The 21,120-nt window shown below is 35.9% G+C and overlaps 1 non-coding gene across 1 annotated transcript; it reads left to right on the top strand.

Annotated features, from left to right (window-relative positions):
- Nucleotides 1-626: 626 nt before the first annotated feature.
- LOC148544765 (small nucleolar RNA R71) lies at nucleotides 627-734 on the top strand. The gene has a single exon (XR_015900706.1). It is a non-coding gene; the product is annotated as a small nucleolar RNA R71 (small nucleolar RNA).
- The last annotated feature ends 20,386 nt before the right edge of the window (nucleotides 735-21,120 follow it).

Below are 21,120 nucleotides of genomic sequence, written 5' to 3'. Positions count from 1 at the left end.
CTTGTTTCATTCATGAAACTTACAGTGGCCTTAGATAGATCAGAGACTAGATTTGCTAAATTAGAAGCATTTTGTTCAGAGTTCTCTGTCTGTTGCTGAGTTGATGATGGAAAAGGCTTGCTATTGCTAAACCTGTTTCTTCCACCATTATTAAAGCCTTGTTGGGGCTTTTGATCCTTCCATGAGAAATTTGGATGATTTCTCCATGTTGAGTTATAGGTGTTTCCATAAGGTTCACCTAAGTAATTTACCTCTGCTATTGCAGGGTTCTCAGGATCATAAGCTTCTTCTTCAGAAGATGCCTCTTGAGTACTGTTGGATGCAGCTTGCATTCCATGCAGACTCTGAGAGATCATATTGACTTGCTGAGTCAATATTTTATTCTGAGCCAATATGGCATTCAGAGTATCAACCTCAAGAACTCCCTTCTTCATAGGCGTCCCATTACTCACAGGATTCCTTTCAGAAGTGTACATGAACTGGTTATTAGCAACCATGTCAATGAGTTCTTGAGCTTCTGCAGGCGTTTTCTTTAGGTGAATGGATCCACCTGCAGAAGTGTCCAGTGACATTTTTGATAGCTCAGATAAACCATCATAGAATATATCCAGGATGGTCCATTCTGAAAGCATGTCAGAAGGACACTTTTTGGTCAACTGTTTGTATCTTTCCCAAGCTTCATAGAGGGATTCACCTTCTTTCTGTCTGAAGGTTTGAACATCAGCTCTAAGCTTGCTCACCTTTTGAGGAGGAAAGTACTTGGCTAAGAAAGTCGTGACCAGCTTATCCCAAGAGTTCAAGCTATCTTTGGGTTGAGAATCCAACCATAATCTAGCTCTGTCTCTTACAGCAAAAGGGAAAAGCATGAGCCTGTAGACTTCAGGATCTACTCTATTAGTCTTAACAGTATCACATATCTGCAAGAATTCAGTTAAGAACTGAAAAGGATCTTCAGATGGAAGTCCATGAAACTTGCAGTTCTGCTGCATCAGAAAAACTAATTGAGGTTTCAGCTCAAAGTTGTTTGCTCCAATGGCAGGAATGGAGATGCTTCTTCCATGTAAATTGGAATTAGGTGCAGTAAAGTCACCAAGCATCTTCCTTACATTATTATTATTTTCGGCTGCCATCTCCTCTTCCTGTTCGAAAATTTCTGAAAGGTTTTCTCTGGATTGTTGTATTTTAGCTTCTCTTAATTTTCTCTTCAGAGTCCTTTCAGGTTCTGGATCTGCTTCCACAAGAATGTTCTTATCCTTGCTCCTGCTCATATGACAAAGAAGAAGGCACAGAAAAATAATAATAATAATAATGGAGATCCTTTATACCACAGTATAGGGATTCCTGTGTGAGTGGAAGAAGATGGGGAGACAAAGAATGTAATATAATGGAAGAAACACAACTGTGAGGATGGAAGAGAGGTGAGATGAGATGTTAGGATATGAATGAATAAATAGAATGAGATGGGGGAGGGATAATTTTCGAAAATTATTTTGAAAAAGAGTTAGTGATTTTCGAAAATGGTTTTTGAAAAATGTTAGTAATTTTCGAAAATTTTTGAAATCAAAAATAAAAAATAAAAATAATTAGTTAATTAAAAAGAAATTTTTGAAAAAGAGGGAAGATATTTTCGAAAATTAGAGAGAGAGAGTTAGTTAGGTAGTTTTGAAAAAGTTAAGAAACAAACAAAAAGTTAGTTAGTTAGTTGAAACAAATTTGAAAAGATAACAAGTTAGGAAGTTAGAGAAGATATTTTGAAATCAAATTTTTGAAAAAGGTAAGATAAGAAGATATTTTTGAAAAGATATGATAGGAATTAGCTTTGAAAAAGATTTGATTTTTAAAATCACAATTAATGACTTGATTCACAAGAAATCACAAGATATGATTCTAGAACTTAAAGTTTGAATCTTTCTTAACAAGTAAGTAACAAACTTGAAATTTTTGAATCAAAACATTAATTGCTATTGTTATTTTCGAAAATTTTGTATAAAAATAAGAAAAATATTTTTGAAAAATATTTTTTTGAATTTTCGAAAATAACTAAGAATTTTGAAAAAGATTTGATTTTTGAAAGAGATTTTGAAAAAGATAAGATTTTCAAATTGAAAATTTGATTTGACTCATGAGAAACAATTAGATTTTAAAAATTTTTGAAAAAGTCAATCCAAATTTTCGAATTTGATAAGAGAAAAAGGGAAAGATATTTTTTTTTTTTTGAAATTTTTATGAAAAACATGAAAATTATGCAATGCATGAAATTTTTAGATCAAAACATGTGATGCATGCAAGAATGCTATGAATGTCAAGATGAACACCAAGAACACTATGAATGTCAAGATGAACATCAAGAACATAATTTTGAAAAATTTTAAAGCAAAGAAAACATGCAAGACACCAAACTTAGAATTCTTTAATGCTTAGACACTAAGAATTCAAGAATGCATATGAAAAACAAGAAAAGATACAAAACAAAAAATCATCAAGATCAAACAAGAAGACTTACCAAGAACAACTTGAAGATCATGAAGAATACTATGAATGCATGAAATTTTCGAAAAAATGCAAGATGCATATGCAATTGACACCAAACTTATGATATGACTCAAGACTCAAACAAGAAACAGAAAAATATTTTTGATTTTTATAATTTTCTAATTTTTTTGGATTTTTTTCGAAAAATTAATTGAAAAAGAAAAATAAGGATTCCAAAATTTTTAATATGAATTCTAGGAATCTTGCCATATTAGTCTAAAGCTTCAGTCCAGGAATTAGACATGGCTCACTAGCCAGCCAAGCTTTCAATGAAAGCTCCGGTCCAAAACACTAGACATGGCCAATGGCCAGCCAAGCTTCAGCATGTACCTCTCATGCATACAACAGCAAATTTTATTGGCAACAACTAGCTTGCTCTTGTGATGATGATTTGGAAGCCTCAGTCCAAAAGAATTTAGACATGGCTTTACAGCCAGCCAGGCTTCACATGCTTCATGAAACACTAGAATTCATTCTTAAAAATTTTGAATAAATTTTATTTTTGAAAACATTTTTATTTTTTTTTTGAAAACAGATGAGAAAATTTTAGAAATATTTTTGAAAAATTTTTGAAAAGAAAACGAAAAGAAAATTACCTAATCTGAGCAACAAGATGAACCGTCAGTTGTCCAAACTCGAACAATCCCCGGCAAAGGCGCCAAAAACTTGGTGCACGAAATTGTGATGTCCAGGCTCAAACTATTCCTGGCACGTGAGCAACTTGGTACGCGTAATCGTGATTACACATTCATAATTTGCCACAACTTCGATACAACTAACCAGCAAGTGCACTGGGTCGTCCAAGTAATACCTTACGTGAGTAAGGGTCGAATCCCACGGAGATTGTTGGTATGAAGCAAGCTATGGTCACCTTGCAAATCTCAGTAAGGCAGATATAAAGTGATAATGGTGTTTTCGAATATTATATAATAAAATAGGGATAGAGATACTTATGTAATTCATTGGTAGGAATTTCAGATAAGCGAATGGAGATGCTTTCGTTCCTCTGAACCTCTACTTTCCTGCTATCTTCATCCAGTCAGTCTTACTCCTTTCCATGGCTGGCTTTATGTGATACATCACCACTGTCAATGGTTACTTTCGGTCACCTCTCGGGAAAATGATCCAATGCCCTGTCACGACACGGCTAATCGTCTGGAGGCATCACCCTTGCCAATGGCTTCATCTTATCCTCTCAGTGAATAATATGCTCACGCACCCTGTCACGGCACGGCTATTCATCTGTCGGTTCTCGATCATGCTGGAATAGGATTTACTATCCTTTTGCGTCTGTCACTAACGCCCTGCAATCGCGAGTTAGGAGCTCGTCACAGTCATTCAATCATTGAATCCTACTCGGAATACCACAGACAAGGTTTAGACCTTCCGGATTCTCTTGAATGCCGCCATCATTCTAGCTTACGCCACGAAGATTCTGGTTAGGAGATCTAAGAGATATTCATTCTAGCTTACTTCATGTAGAACGGAAGTGTTTGTCAGGCACACATTCATAAGGGAGAAGGATGATGAGCGTCACACATAATCATCACCTTCATCACGTTCTTGGGTGCGAATGGATATCTTAGAAGCGAAATAAGATGAGTTGAATAGAAAACAGTAGTACTTTGCATTAATCTTTGAGGAACAGCAGAGCTCCACACCTTAATCTATGGAGTGTAGAAACTCTACCGTTGAAAATACATAAGTGAAGGTCCAGGCATGGCCGAGATGGCCAGCCCCCAAAACGTGATCAAAGGATCATAAGGTAATCCAAAGATGAACAATGGATTAAAACTAAGACCAAATATGCCTAATACAATAGTAAAAGGTCCTATTTATAATAAACTAGCTACTAGGGTTTACATGAGTAAGTAATTGATGCATAAATCCACTTCTGGGGCCCACTTGGTGTGTGCTTGGGCTGGGCTTTGAGTGTTACATGTGTAGAGGTTCTCCTTGGAGTTGAACGCCAGCTTTTGTGCCAGTTTGGGCGTTCAACTCTGGTTTTGGCTCCTTTTCTGGCGCTGGACGCCAGATTTGGGTAGAAAGCTGGCGTTTGAACGCCAGTTTACGTCGTCTATTCTTAGCCAAAGTATGGACTATTATACATTGCTGGAAAGCCCTGGATGTCTACTTTTCAACGCAATTGGAAGCGCGCCATTTCGAGTTCTGTAGCTCCAGAAAATCCACTTTGAGTGCAGGGAGGTCAGAATCCAACAGCATCAGCAGTCCTTCTTCAACCTCTGAATCTGATTTCTGCTCAAGTCCCTCAATTTCAGTCAGAAAATACCTAAAATCATAGAAAAACATACAAACTCATAGTAAAGTCTAGAAATGTGAATTTAACATAAAAACTAATGAAAACATCCCTAAAAGTAACTAGATCCTACTAAAAACATACTAAAAACAATGCCAAAAAGCGTATAAATTATCCGCTCATCAACATCAAATGTAGCAAAACTCACACATTCTTTTTCAAAGTGCCAGAGAAATCATCAAAGTATTCAAGATGGAGAAATCTTGGAACTAGAAATAGTTATGAGGCAAAGAACAAAGAAAGAAATTGAAAGGTTTTTTGCGATAAAAGGAGGCAAATGGAGCATTTTCATAAATGAAAAAGGAAGAAGAAGGGGAGCGCAAAGCATTTTATAAGAGAGAAGGGGAAAAACAGTGATTTCACACCCCTCTTTTTAGTCCGGTGTGGATTCCAAAGGAATTGCTGCGTAATGTTCACACCTCATTTAAAGTGGTAACATTCTAAATTTTAGAAAACACATCTAGTACCCGACCTCTTGAAGGCGGCGTACCCGACAACGAAAATTGAAGTCACGAAATGCTTGAGCCATACCTCATGAAAGCTTAGACCCAAGCAGAAGCATTGTTCATACCCTAGCCCAAAACATAGAGCCAGGCCCAACAAGGGGAAAAAAGGCTCACCCTAAAAAGGTGGCCTCTGCCATTAACCCAACTTCTTTAAAGAGGTCAGACACGGTGACAAGGAGTAGTTTCACTTATCCAAATAAGTAACTACCTCCGAGAATCTCTCCTACTATCTCTATCTCTCCTAAAAGATAGATCCCAACAAACTCCCAGAGATAAAGGGAACAATTATCCATAAATTAAAGGTGGAACTACTCCAAAAAATATGGTCATCAAACTCTACTATAAATACACTGACACTCCTCAGGTATATTCATGTTCTATTCTACAAAAACCCTGCTTAACGGCCTTGCTAACTTAGGCATCAAAGTCTCTTGCAGGTACCACCACCCACCTCCTCACGAGGAACTCGGATGGCGGCACCGCGGTGTAAGAACAAGTTGGAGGCTTGATGATTAGATATCTGTCAGTAAAGAATTTCATAAAAGTAATTGCGTTGTAAGTATAGTTTCTAAACCAACAGAGAATCCTTTCGTACAAAAGTTTGGTTGTCACAAGCAACAAAACCCAATAAAATTTATAACCGAAGTATTCAAACCTCGGGTCGTCTTCTCAAGGAATTGCAGGTAAGTATGATTTATTATTGGTTATGGAAAAAGGTATATTTTTGGGTTTTTGAAATAATAAACAGGAAAATAAATTGACAAGAAATTAAATTAATAATTATAAAAACCATTGCAAGGTATGAGAACTGGAAATCCCATCCTAGTTATCCTTATCAGGTGTGATGAGAATTGTTTATTGCTCCCACTTAGTTAACCCTTACTAAATAAAGGAAAGTCAAGTGGACTAATTAATTTGATTCCTCGAGTCCTAGTCAACTCCTGTGGAAATACTAACTTTAGAGGGATCCAAACCAACCAGCAAGAATTCCAATTTTCAATCAGCAGCTGAGTTTGACAACTCAAGTGTCACCAATTACGCAAGCAAAGCAAAGAGAAAAAATCTAAATTATTTATATCATAAATAGAAGAAAGCTTGCATTTAAACATAAATTCAATTCTAACATGAAGAGTTCATAAGCCAATTTGGCAACATAAGTAATTAAAAAGTAAAAGAATTAGAATAAATAAAAGTAGAAGAGAAACATAAATTAAAGAACATTGAACCTGGAATTGAGAAGAAGAAATCCTAAAATAAAGAGAAATCCTAATACTAAAACCTAAGAGAGAGGAGAGAGCCTCTCTCTCTAGAAACTACATCTAAAACCTAAAAATTATGAATATGAATGTTGTTTACTGTTGTTGAATGAATGGATTCTCCCACTTTATAGCCTCTAATCTATACTTTCTGGGCCAAGAACTAGGTCAGAAACAGCCCAGAAATTGCCCCCAGTGATTTCTGGTACGTACAGGTCGCTGCAAAGTCACACGGGAGCGTCATCCACGCGTTCGTTAGCTTTCCAAAGCAACTGGAACCACCTCATTTGGACCTCTGTAGCTCATGTTATGGTCGATTTAGTACTAAGAGGTCAGGCTGGACAGCTTTAGTAGTTCCTTCAGTTTCTTGTATTCCTTCCACTTTTGCATGCTTCCTTTCCATCCTCTAAGCCATTTCTGCCCTGTAATCTCTGAAAACACTTAACACACATATCATGGCATCGAATGGTAATAAGAGAGGAATAACATTAGCAAATATAAGGCCAAAGAAGCATGTTTTCAATCATAGCACAAAATCAGGAAGGAAAAATGTAAACCCATGCAAATCATATGAATAAGTGGGCAAGGACTTGATAAAAACCACTCAAATGAGCACAAGATAAACCATAAAATAGTGGTTTATCAACCTCCCCACACTTAAACATTAGCATGTCCTCATGCTAAGATCAAGAGAAGCTATAAGAGAGTGAAGAGGAATGGTAAAACTTATGAAATGCAACCTATCTATATGAATGCAACTAAATGTGAAATGCTTCTACCTACTTGGTTTTAAAAGTAAACAAGTTCTTCAAGACAAAAATAAATCAGACTCCACTAATTTAAATCACACAATAAAGACAAGTAAACTTGTAAGAAGACAGCTCATGAAAGCAGGGAATATATAATCAAGCATTGAACCCTCACTGATGGTGTATATGCACTCTAATCACTCAAGTGTATGGGGTTAATCACTCTACTCTTCTCTAGTCATACTTTCTAAAACTTTGTTCTTCATCTAACCAATCAACAAATATTTAGTATACCAATGCAAACATCATGAGGTCTTTTCAAGGTTGTAATGGGGCTAAGGTAAATGTGAGGATATATGTATGGTCAAGTGAGCTGAAATATGAATCTTTGACTAACCTAAACTTTCACCTAACACACACACACTCTATGTAATTCTAAAATCATGCTTAGCTACCCAAAATTCCCACTTTTTCATCTAATACTCATGCATCAACCTTTCTTTTAATTTTTATCACATATGCATTGATCTTTTCCTTAACTTAACTCAGCATTGGCTTAATTTTGTCCCCTTATTTATTTACTTATTTATTGAATACTTTTTGGATTTTTTTATTTTTTCTCTTTTTTTTTATTTTTTTACTTTTTTTATTTTTTATTTTTTTTAAATGAAAAATAAACATAACTTATAAATGCACATGGATTTTTAATTTTTCTGGTCTCACATGAGTAGATACCCAAATTTCTAATATTTTGTCAATGAAACACTATACACTTTCATCAACCCAAGTTTTCACAGTTTTCCCACACTTAGTTAACACACTATCTTAAGCTAACCAAAGATTCAATTGGGGTATTTAATTATTTTTCTGCTTAAGGCTAGTGATGTGGTAAAATATAGAATAAATGGAGATTAAAAGGCTCAAAGTGGCTAACAAAGGTAATTGAAAGGGTAGGCTATTTGGGATAAGTGAGCTAATAAAATAATGGCCTCAATCATATGCAAGCATGTAAATATACTAAACATCGGACATATAGAATGAAACAAAGTAAAGATTGCAATCATAGAGAAGAGAACACACAAGAATAAAATATTATGGTTAAATAATGTAACCATGTAATTAAGCTCAAATCTCACAGGTTTGTGTGTTCTTAGCTATAAATCATGTTCCAAATTACAATCTTCAAACAAGTTTAACACAAATTTTAAATTTAAATTAGTGAAATACCATAAAAAGGGTCTTGAAAAATAAAATATTACTTCAACCAAGTAGTAACTAAATGCATAAAATCAAACAAACATGCAATTAAACATGCAAATGCAACAATGAACTAACAAATAAAGTAAAATATTGGTGTTTGAGAAGAAAATAACTAACCCATGGAAATCGGTATCGACCTCCCCACACTTAAAGATTGCACCGTCCTCGGTGTGGACAGAGATGTACAAGTGGACGGGTGGCTCTGCAGCTAGTGCTCTTTTTGTTCCTTTCCTTGCCGGTGGTTTGGGAGTAGCTTTCTCTTTACCCTTCTTGGTGGCCATCCTGAAAAGGAAAAAAGAAAGTAACTTTTAAAGCTAAGGGTTAGAGCAAGGAAGGGGATGGTACAAGTGATAATCAATGCATGGTAAAGAAGGATGTCGTTAACACATGGTCGCGACTACATGTGAGAAGTTCATCAATGGAAATATAGCAAGTGCATGTGATGGCAAGTAGATGCAAGATGTTTATTGGCATGCTGGCAAAGGCATGAGTAGCATAGATCAAGCATTAAATGCTCAATTTGATTACCAACTCTTTCAAACTAACAACCTATTTGTATTGACAATTATTTTTAATCAATAAAATGTAAAAAGGGTTTTGTGAAAAACAGGCATTAGAGTAGTAGAATAAAATAATGTGGAATGCCAAACGGGTTTTTTCACAAACACATAACATGCATGGTGAATATGTTATTGAAAGTATTAAAGTGAACATGCAAGCAACCCTTTTAAAAAGTAATATTAATTGTCAAACAATTCCACAATAACTCACAAGAAAAATGTAAAAGAAAATAATCACCCAATTAAATTTCTAACACCAATTAAAGGAATAAAGAAAAAAAGAAAGAAAAAGAAAATATAGATAATGAAAGTAAAAAGAAAAAGAAGGAGAAAACATAAATAAAAATAATAAAGGAAAGGTAAAAAGTAAAGAAAGAAAGAAAATAACCTTGATAATGGATGTGAAAAATAAGTAATGGGGAAAGTAAAGAGTGAGAAAGAATAAAGAAGGATAAAGGAAGAAGAAAGAAATAAGAAGGGAGAAGAAAAATTAGGATTTGGGGAAGAAAAGATAAGATATCTGGCGCTGATTTGGATAGGTTGTGCGGCGCATGCGACGCGGACGCGTGGAGCACGCGTTCGCGTGGTTGGCGATATTTTTCAGATGACGCGGACGCGTCAGGGATACGGACGCATGACCTGATTTGTGCTATTGGCGCGAGTGCAGCCTCACGCACGCACAACTTTCTGTTTCGTACGCATATTGCCAAAATTTAGGGTGACGCGTGCACGTGGGTGACGCACACGTGTGAATGGCCATATTTTGAAAAACGACGCATTCGCGTGGGGCACGCGTTCGCGTGATAGGGCTTGTGCTTCCAGCACCATTCCAGCCCCACTCCATCATAACTCTCTGCCATATACCTCTTTACGTCGATTTTGCAGGGTCACGCGTGCGCGTGAGTGACGCGCACGCGTGTGAAGCTGATTTTTCAAATGACGCAGACGCGTCAGGGACGCGTTCACGTGGGCGTGTTTGTGCCTAAGGCACGCCTCCAGCCACGCTTTCGCGTAACTCTCTGCCACTTTTCTTCTTGGTTTGAAAGCACGTATGACGCGGACGCGTCAGTGACGCTTCTATGTCGCGTGCATTTTTTTAGGCAGAATGAAAAATGCAGGATGCAAATGCTGATGCAAGCACTATGAATGAACACTAAAAAAAAATAAAATAAAATAGAACTAAAAATAAAACAAAATAAAATAAAACTAAGACTGAAAAAGAACGATCATACCATGGTGGGTTGTCTCCCACCTAGCACTTTTAGTTAAAGTCCTTAAGTTAGACATTTGATGAGCTCCCTGTTATGGTGGCTTGTGCTTGAACTCATCCAGGAATCCTCACCAATGTTTGTAATTCTAGTGGCCTCCGGGATCCCACACTAGTTGCATAAAGCCTTCAAGCAAGTTAAAGCAAGTGACAAGGCCCTAAGAGTGTTGATTGCTAAACTGAATTCTGGGGTCCCAAACCTTGCTTTTGCACCCGTCTTCTTGTTGATCATCATTTTTCCACTTGGGTGGTGAACAGTCGGAATTCTCACGGAGATATCCAAACAACTTCCTAGAACCATTCAATTGAGAATTATACCAACCCTTATACTTCAATTTGGAGCATGCAACCATATTGAACCTTGCATGACAACTCTTATCACTAACTATCTCCCTCTTACTCTTATAGCCACAAAGAGCTCTAAGTTACCCATCCATCTCAAGCAAAGCATATTCAAGTGAGCTAATTAAGCTTAGAGATGAGAGATTTACCCACTTGAATGAAGGGATGGATGGTGATGGCTTTGGGGGAGAGGTCACCAACAACCTTGGCAAGGTGATTTCTAGCTCCATTCCCTTGAGCTCTTCCTTGAAAACTTCCACCTCTTTGCAAGCTTCTTCAATATCAACCTCTTCCTCTTGGTAGCTTTCTTCCAATTCGATCTCTTCTTCATTCTTCACCAAGGGCATGGGAGGTTGTGCTTCTTCTTCTTTAATCTCCATGTCAAGTCTAATGGGAGAGGATTCAAATGTAGATAAGAATTCATTAATGATTGAATCCATCTCTTGATCATCCCCTTCAAAGTCTTCAACCATAATATGCCTTGGAGGTTGTACACCCTCCTCAACATCAAATTCAAACTCCTTAGAAGGGGGTTCTATGACTGAGCTTTCCTATGGATGTTCCGCATCTCCTAAGTCTTCGACCACTTCTTCCTCTTCAATAATTCCGGCTTCCTCCACTTGTTCCAGCACAAAGTCATGCTCCTTACTGTCCACCAGAGTTTCTAGTGTCTCCTTCATGCTACGTTCTTCATTAGATTCTCCACATGAAGCCATGGGGATTCCTTGAGTGTCCGGACGTCAGGAAGCTAATTGATTTATCGCTTGTTCCAGTTGATAAAGGGTTGCATGAAATTGATCCACTATTTTCTTGAGGCGAGCCTGTGATTCTTGGGTCGATGGATATGGACATGGTGCATATGGAAGTGGTGGTTCTTGGGGGGTAATTGGATTAGAATTGGGGTGGGCAAGGGTTAGGGTCATGTGGAGATGAATGGTTGTGGTTGGCTTGTGAATATGGTGGTTCAAAGCTATGTTGAGGAGGTGGTTCATAGGCATATGATGGGGCTTGTTGGTAACTACAAGGGGGTCCACCATATCTATCATCTCTGTACGCACCTCGGAATGGCTCTTGACCATAGTAAATTGGTGGAGGATGGTTGTCACGAAGGGGTCCACCATAACTATTGTCTTGGTATGCATCGTAGAATGGTCGTTGTCCATTGTACTTTGGAAAGTGTTGTTGCCAAAAGGGTTGATCAGATCCTCGTGGCTCCTTCCATCTTTGAGTGGTTTAACCTTGATGCATGTTCCTGTTATAGCTTCCATTCCTTACAACAACATTGGAATCAAACTTAAAGCCAGAGGGCTGAGAACTCATAGTAACTAAAAAAAATTAAAAACAAAATAAAAATAAATAAACAAATAAAATAAAATATTTACAGTAACCAATAATAAGGCACACGTTTGCAATTCCTCGCCAACGGCGCTATTTTGACGATTAGATTTCTATCAGTAAAGAATTTCATAAAAGTAATCGTGTTGTAAGTATAGTTTCTAAACCAACAGAGAATCCTTTCGTACAAAAGTTTGGTTGTCACAAGTAACAAAATCCAATAAAATTTATAACCGAAGTATTCAAACCTCGGGTCGTCTTCTCAAGGAATTGCAGGGAAGTATGATTTATTATTGGTTATGGAAAAAGTTATATTTTTTGGTTTTTGAAATAGGGAAAAGGAAAATAAATTGACAAGAAATTAAATTACTAATTACAAAAACCATTGCAAGGTATGAGAACTGGAAATCCCATCCTAGTTATCCTTATCAGGTGTGATGAGAATTGTTTATTGCTCCCACTTAGTTAACCCTTACTAAATAAAGGAAAGTCAAGTGGACTAATTAATTTGATTCCTCGAGTTCTAGTCAACTCCTGTGGAAAGACTAGCTTTAGAGGGATCCAAACCAACCAACAAGAATTCTAATTTTCAATCAATAGCTGAGTTTGACAACTCAAGTGTCACCAATTACTCAACCAAAGCAAAGGGGGGGGGAATCTAAATTATTTATATCATAAATAGAAGAAAGCAATCATAAATCTGAAATACCTCAAATTGCATTTAAACATAAATTCAAGTCTAACATGAAGAGTTCATAAGCCAATTTGGCAACATAAGTAATTAACAAGTAAAAGCATTAGAATAAATAAAAGTAGAACAGAAACATAAATTAAAGAACATTGAACCTGGAATTGAGAAGAAGCAATCCTAAAATTAAGAGAAATCCTAATCCTAAAACCTAAGAGAGAGGAGAGAGCCTCTCTCTCTCTAGAATCTACATCTAAAACCTAAAAATTATGAATATGAATGTTGTTTTCTGTTGTTGAATGATTGGATTCCCCCACTTTATAGCCTCTAATCTATGTTTTCTGGGCCGAGAACTGGGTCAGAAATAGCCCAGAAATCGCCCCCATTGATTTCAGGTATGTACAGGTCGCTGCAAAGTCACGCGGGAGCGTCGTCCACGCGTTCGAGCGGATTGCATTTTTTCCAGGTCACGCGTCCGTGTGATCCACGCCTCCACGTCGCCTATCTTCAGGGAAGTTAGGGAAAATTATATATTGTTGTGAAGCCCCGGATTTTAGCTTTCCAACGCAACTAGAACCACCTCATTTGGACATCTGTAGCTCATGCTATGGTCGATTTAGTACCAAGAGTTCAGGCTGGACAGCTTTAGCATTTCCTTCAGTTTCTTGTATTCCTTCCACTTTTGTATGCTTCCTTTCCATCCTCTAAGCTATTCCTGCCCTGTAATCTCTAAAAACACTTAACACACATATCATAGCATCGAATGGTAATAAGAGAGGATTAATATTAGCAAATATAAGGCCAAAGAAGCATGTTTTCAATCATAGCACAAAATCAGGAAGGAAAAATGTAAACCCATGCAAATCATATGAATAAGTGGGCAATGACCTGATAAAAACCACTCAATTGAGTAAAAGATAAACCATAAAATAGTGGTTTATCAATGCTCCCTCATAAGGAGTCTGGAACTCACGTTCAGGCCCAAATCAAAATTCAGGTAACTCTAGGAACATATATATATACTTATTGGTATTTTTACTTTATGTAGTATTTTGCATAAGGAGTCTGGACCTCACAGTTTTATGCATTATCACTACTTTAAATGCATTATTTTAGATTGTCATTCTTCTAATATTTTATACTTGTCTTAATGACTTTAAGTTGTGTAAAGGTTTAAAAAAATGCCTAGGAGACCTCGGTACAACAATATAAGTGCAGTTGAAACTGATGCTAGCACTCATGCCCAAACATAGGTTACTTTCTTGAGTTATTCAATGTCGGTTTAAGCTTGGTTTGTTGATTTTCCTATTAGTTGAAAGTTAAAGAGAAATGACAAACAATCCCATTTACTGCGATGAGTTTTTTCTTGTTATCATGCTCTACTTAATTGCTTGAAAAAGTATGTGCCTGTAGTCTCCAATAGTCATATTATTTCTTGGTGTTTGTTATTTTCTTCTAAAAAATGTCTAAAGTTGTTCTAAAATTTTGATATAGGTAGTATTACACAAAATTAATATTCTGTTTGAGTCTTTTTTAATCATGAAAATTTTTCAGTTCTGTTTTTGTAAAACCCGTGAAATTAATAAATAATTAGTTAACAAATTAATTATTATTTAAAAAAATATAAAAATTAAATTTTATAATTTAGAATGGAAGAAATAATTAAAATATGTATTTTGACACTAACTTTAAAAGTTTTGGCTCAAAATTGGACCGAACGGGCCGAATTGAGTGAACTGGGCTCAAGTGGGACCAAACCCACCTACTTAATCCATATATATAAGCTTGCTTCAGCCATTCCTCCCTAAATTTACAATGAAGCATGCTGAAGATTTGGGGAAAGGCTGAAATCAAAAAACCCTAACCCTTGCTTCAATTTCAATCCCACGTAACTTTCAATCCGGAGCTCCAATTGACAAGTCGTTAGTGGCCACGTGTTCGTCTCGAAATCCTCTATAAGACCTACTAAACAATTTGGTAAGAAACTTGAGTTTACTCACCCAGATCTTCTCATTTCAGTTTCAAAATTTGGGATTTTAGGTATTGAAGAATTGAATAATTTTGATGATTTAGGTGAACTCTGGCAACATAAAAATATCGAGTTTTGTCCAATTGCTCAGGGGTAATGGTAAGAAACTGATAACCCTTGTGAATCATTTAATTATATTAGATTGGGTAGTAAAATTAGTGGTTGTGTATGTAATTGTGTGAAATTAGGTTGTGTAAATGTGAATTGGAACAATAATGATGATATTGGAGGCTTGGACTCGGGTATTCAGAGTTGAAAACTCACATGGTAAAGGTTTGGAGCTTATGTATTGAGAGCTTGCGGTGCTTTGTGCCTTAGGGAGGAATCCACCAAGGTATGGTTTCGGTTTTTCGTAATTAAAATATTATGTAACGTGAAAACTTAGGTTAGCTGACCATAAGATAAGATTGAATTGTTGATGTTGTTTATGATTTATATTTGTGGTATTTATGAGGCTTGGTGAGTTTGAGGTGGATAATTATTGATATGTGTGGTTGTGGATTAGTGAATTGTGTTAGAGTTTGTTGAGTGAATTATTGAAATGTTTGATGAGTTATTGAGGGTGATTGTGTTTAGTAATGAGGTTTATAGGAATGTGTGATATATTAATGATGAGTATATGAATTTGTATGTGTTGAGTTTTAAATTTATGAGGTATAAGATAATTAATGATGATTTTGTGATATGGAACTGAAATGGATTGGGCGAATGATGTGGGATGAATATATGATTGATGATTAAATGATTGGGAGTAAATGAGTAATTGAGGAAGTGCGGAAAATTTGCGAATATGTCAGAGATGCATATATGAGTTAATGAATGAATGATTTATAATGATTTAAAATGAAATTGATCTTTGAGCTTTGACCTGGCAAGGATCGTGATGGTTTACCGCTTGCCCAGTGTCGAAATGTTTATGAGGATCGTGATGGTCTACTGCCCATAAAAGATGGGGATCATGGTTGTTTACCGCCCACGTGTGTGTTGTTTTTCCAATTGAAGATCTTGCGAGGTTCGTGGTGGGGTACCGCTCGCAATGGTGGGGTTCGTGGTGGTATACCGCCTGTCAGGTAGGGTTTGTGGTGGTGTACAGCCCACTGGTTTTCAAGAGGACCATATCCGGATTAGCTTACGCATGTGTTGAGTTCTGGCAATGTAACCGACACGTGAGCTCACGGCCAATAGGAAAGGCATGCAGCATATGCATTTATGTGTCTTGTTTGGTTTTGCATTACTTGGGTTTGCTTATTTGAATATCTATGCTCAACTACATATTTGTTACTTGCTGTATCTGTATTCTACTTGTGTTTGCTTTGTTTGTATTGCTTGTCTGTGCACCGGAGTTTTGGAGGATTGGAGGAAGGCAAAAATTTGGGCTTAAGTTAGAAAGGAATTAGATATAAGAACCTTAGATAACCTACCCTGCTTATGGTTTTTCAATCTTAATCTTTAAGTTTTAAATTTGAATGTCGGAAGTTCTAGGATTGCCTTCGGCTTTTTCGCGACCTTATAAGTTAATTATGTGGGCACGTTACCAAGTTGAGAACCTCCAGTTCTCTTCTCATACAAATATTGTGGTTTTTAGATGCAAGACATGAGGCAACTCGCTAAAGCATATTGGGAGCTTTCTGAAGCGAAGAACTCTACCCGTTTGGGGTTCAATTTGGTTTTAGATGCATATGTACATAGTTATATATCTCCATTGTATATATATATTATGTTTTGTCCCTGTTAGAGATTGACTTGGAGAAACAGATTCTGAAAATAGTATTTTGGGTATTTTGGGTTTCACATGTATGTATGTATATATGTATGTATGTATGTATGTATGTATGTATGTATGTATGTATGCTCTGGCCGGTCTTAACTTCGCGAGCCAAGTCAGAAGCTTTTTTATCTGTATCCTTGGAAGTCTTATCTTATGTACATATGTTTATGTCATCTTAGTCTCATCTTGCTTCGTTTACATTAACGCTTTCGTGAGTGTTGCACCTTTCTATTTAACGCTTTTGTTTTAACTTTCCTTCAAAGGCTCCTAGATAAAACTCTTTTTCAACTATATTATATATATATTTATAATTTATTTTTAGAGATCGTAGCATCTCACCACCTCTGTTTTACATCCTAGGTGTAAAGCTTTGTATGGTAGGGTGTTACAGTTTTTAGTTATAATTCTTTATTCCTTTTTCTTTTCCAATAATTTAATAAATGATTTTATTTTGCCTCAAGGATGGAACGACGCCTAAGGAAGCTTATATATAAAGTGAGTAACCACGTGCTAGAGTTTCTCCATTTTTTCCTTCTTCCAATGGTGCTCAACAATAGATACTATAGAATTTTTTTTTATTGTTCACTATTTATTTACCTAATATTACTTTTTTTAGTATATAGTCAATGAGGTACTTAGGAGAAATTACTATTATATCTATATATTTTATTTTCTAATTTGATTGAATGTTACCTATTTTAATTAACTTTTAATAAATTAAAGCAACATACAAAATGACACAGTAAAAGAAACAAAAAAATTGATTGTCACATACAATAAAAATTTAGCGAAAAAAACACTAAAATAAAGAGTTTTGGCGGCGGTTATGAATTTGCCTCAAAATGAAAAATATATAAGAAAGGTTGCTGAAATTTTGCGGCAGTTGCAAAATCGATCTACAGCTAAATACTAATTTTCAGCAGTTATTCTAATAGTTTGCAGAAACTGCTGCTAAAGGTTTATCCGCACCCCATTTAGAGCGGTAAAAAAAGTCACCGCTATCTAGTTTGCAGCGGTTAAAAACTACCGTTATCTGGCTCTAGAACTGCCGCTATTTGGCGAAAGTGGTTAGTGACTTTTCGTACATTATATTTGAATGTACATACATTGAAGTAAACTAGGAAGAAATTTTTTATCTCAACCTGGTGAGACCTATTTTTTGGTGCACAAAACCTAATATGTGCATAGATATTCATAAATAGATAATGTAGATTGAACTTCAAAATAAACATATTTACAACGTCGCTAGTTAGACAACGGAAAATGTGAACAACATGAACAATGGACTGCACTTTCGGCCTACAGAAGATGAAAAAAATAGTCTATCACAAATTACCCTCCCAAAAAATCCTACTTTCACCTTTTATACTTTAACCATTCCCCTTCTAACTCTTTTACCACCGCATACCCCCCCCCCCAAAACCCTAATTGCATCGTCGGTCTCTCATTCACCAGCTAGTCTCAATGCCGCCGAGCTTCTCACAACTAGAAAATGGATTAATACAGACAGATTTACAGATAGATTTAGTCTTTATTACAAATGGATTTTTGGTTACCGACAAAATTACCGACGAATTTTGTCCCTCTGTAAAAGCCTCGTCGAAAATTATTTACCGACGGATTTTTTTTCGTCAGAAAATTACCGACGGATTTTGACCAGTTACCGACGGATTTTTCCTTTATAAATTCTCCATCCATTTCCCTGAAATGACGAACTTTCCAACGGATTTTCCATCTGTAATTACAGACGGATTTTCCGGCGGATTTTTCGTCTGTAATTACAGACGAATTTTCCGACAGATTTTCTGTCTGTAATTACAGACGGATTTTCCGACAGATTTTCCGTCTATAATTACAGACAAATTTTATGACAGATTTTTCATCTGTAATTTAAACTTTGGAAAATCATCTCACACTCTGAATATAGACAGAAAATCCGTCTGTAAATTCGTCTGTAAGATAAAATAGATTTTTTTTTTATTTTTCTATTGCAAAATAAATACTTTAGATTTGTTTTCTAAATTTACTCCATCAAACACACTGTAAATTGGAAAAAAGAAAGCCAAAAATCACATAGATAAACATAATATTCATTATATGATACCTATAAAATTGGATGTTATTTTTCAACACCATTATCCAATATCTCGCTGTCTTAATAAAAAGATACCCCAAATTTCTTTTAAACTACAACAGAGAAGGGCAGGACTTTCAGCCTAAATTTTAAAACTATTTCCTCATGCTCTCTTTAAAGTTTAAACTCTCCAATCTAATCTGAGTTACATGATTCTTCACTCCATGGTAGACTCCAAGCTAATCTATTGCCACATCGATTTGCTCCTCACTGTTCACAATAGCTGAATTACCAGCACCCTTTCTGCGGTTGTGTGGCTGATTCAAATCATTGTCCTTGATCTCCTCTAGGACATTCTCACCTGAATCACAATGCTTTGAAACTTCTGTCCCATCATCATCATTCACAGTCTCTATATTTTTATCATTTTTGTCATTGGACACTTCAGAACTCTCTTCTATCTCAGCCTCACGGAGGAGGGTTTCTATTGAGCTCATCATGTGTCTGTTAACCTATTGCAAAGGCCAGAAACAGCATAAATACAATCGCAAGATCACATACAAACTGTAAATTGCATATTTATGAATGCTCTTCTTTAGAAGATTTATTTCTAAATGTGAACACCACCTAATTAAACTTGCCAACTCTCCATTGAATCTCATTTCAAAGAAGGCCTAAGATTTTTCAGTGACTTTGGGTTAACAGAAAATAGAACAAATTAAGGGTTGGATTTGAAGTTATCCACATTTGGTGTAAAATATAAAACAAGAAGCAAAAACAGATAGTCAATGGCAATAACATCCACCTTCCTAATTAAAATAGTTTGGGAGTAAAACCAAATTCAAGCTTTCCCAAATACCATCACCAACAATATGCTCAGACAATTAGAAAGAGACATGATGTACTACCTCTGGGTTCTGAAGAAATTCAGCTATGTCAATTGAACATGAAGGGCATTTCATAATATTCTTCTATGCTCGCAAGGTGCGCCCACCTTCGCTTCCCCTCTTTTTGATAAAGCTTTTGCCAGAAAAGGCACCCTCCAAACAGGATTTGCAGAAGTTATGGCCACAAGGAGTTGTCACAGGGACGCTCAACACCTTGCGACACAAGAGGCAAGCAAACTCTGCAAAATTGATGAAGCAAGAAGCAAAATTATATCAACTTAAGAATCTCATACATAGTAATAACTGCAAAGGCATCAAATCAAAGTGGTTTAAGAGATGGTTAAAGTCTTTATAGGAAAGTCCAAGGCAACATGTATCTTTCATACCTTATAGCATCCATTTTCTTGCTTGGTGGTGGGGGTCTCTTCCACATCCAGCATTCCTTTTCCTCCTGAAATGTATAAACAATAAAGGTGGAATTAAATTCAATGGAACAAAGAATATGCAAAATATCTAGGGCAAAACAAGTGATGATTATCTTGTCTTAACCTAGTAACCTAGTAGAAAGAAGGGGCAAATGAATCAATACCTCATAAATAAGTTCAAGATTGCATGTATATACGCTCACACAAAGACACACATTTAATAAATACAAATTTTTATTGATGGTATAAATAGAAAAACACACCAGTGAGTACAAAGTACTTTCTTTATAATAAGAAGTAATTATTTTCATGCAATAATACAATCTAAATACATTAGATGACAAATAACTACTAGTGGACTCATCAAGATTCAATATCCTAATTTATGGATAGCTTCATTCTTTCTTGAGCTTCTTAGTGATGATGGCAATATACTTGCTTCTTGAGATTATTGGTCCATCAAAATTATTCGCTGCTTCCCACTTTCTGAGCAGAGGATGTCTACCTTACTATATCCGATCTACACTCGATCTACACTCAGACAACAAATAAGGCAATTATTAGAAAAAAGAACCAAAAAGGAGTTGTTACTACTGCAGTTACTTTTGGCAGTTAACTATATTTATTCTTCATAGTAAAAAGACAAGAATTCACATATTAGAAAACAAAAATACTTTAATACTCTCTCCAGTTACATTGATTTATTAATGTACTAAAAGAGGTAGAACACAACACAGAATGATAACGGTTCATTTATTGGCTAAGTACATAGAATGATAACCCTTTTCAAGTACACAGAATGACCCAGCATGCTTTTTATACTTAATTTTCAATAGAGAAACAAGATAAGCATTAGCCAGAGGAGAGGTAAAAAATTATCAAAAAATTAAGACATCATATAATGTTAGAAGAAGTGAATCAGCTTTATTATACCAAATTCAATTATAAATGAGTCATTGAGTTTGGAGATTTGATACATTGAATTGTTCTATATGGACATAAATAGAAGAAACTATTAGCCCCTAAAAATGCTTAGAACTTAACACTAGATTAAGAAACACTCATAATTAAAAGCAGAAACTACCTGGCCAACAATTATTCCAAGTCCCGTGCTTTGCATTAAAG

This window comes from Arachis ipaensis, chromosome B9, assembly GCF_059453495.1.
Source record: "Arachis ipaensis isolate K30076 ecotype BB chromosome B9, ASM5945349v1, whole genome shotgun sequence".
Taxonomy (NCBI): Eukaryota; Viridiplantae; Streptophyta; class Magnoliopsida; order Fabales; family Fabaceae; genus Arachis; species Arachis ipaensis.
The sequence above is the reverse complement of the archived record's forward strand: the minus strand, read 5'-3'. Positions and strand labels throughout refer to the sequence as shown.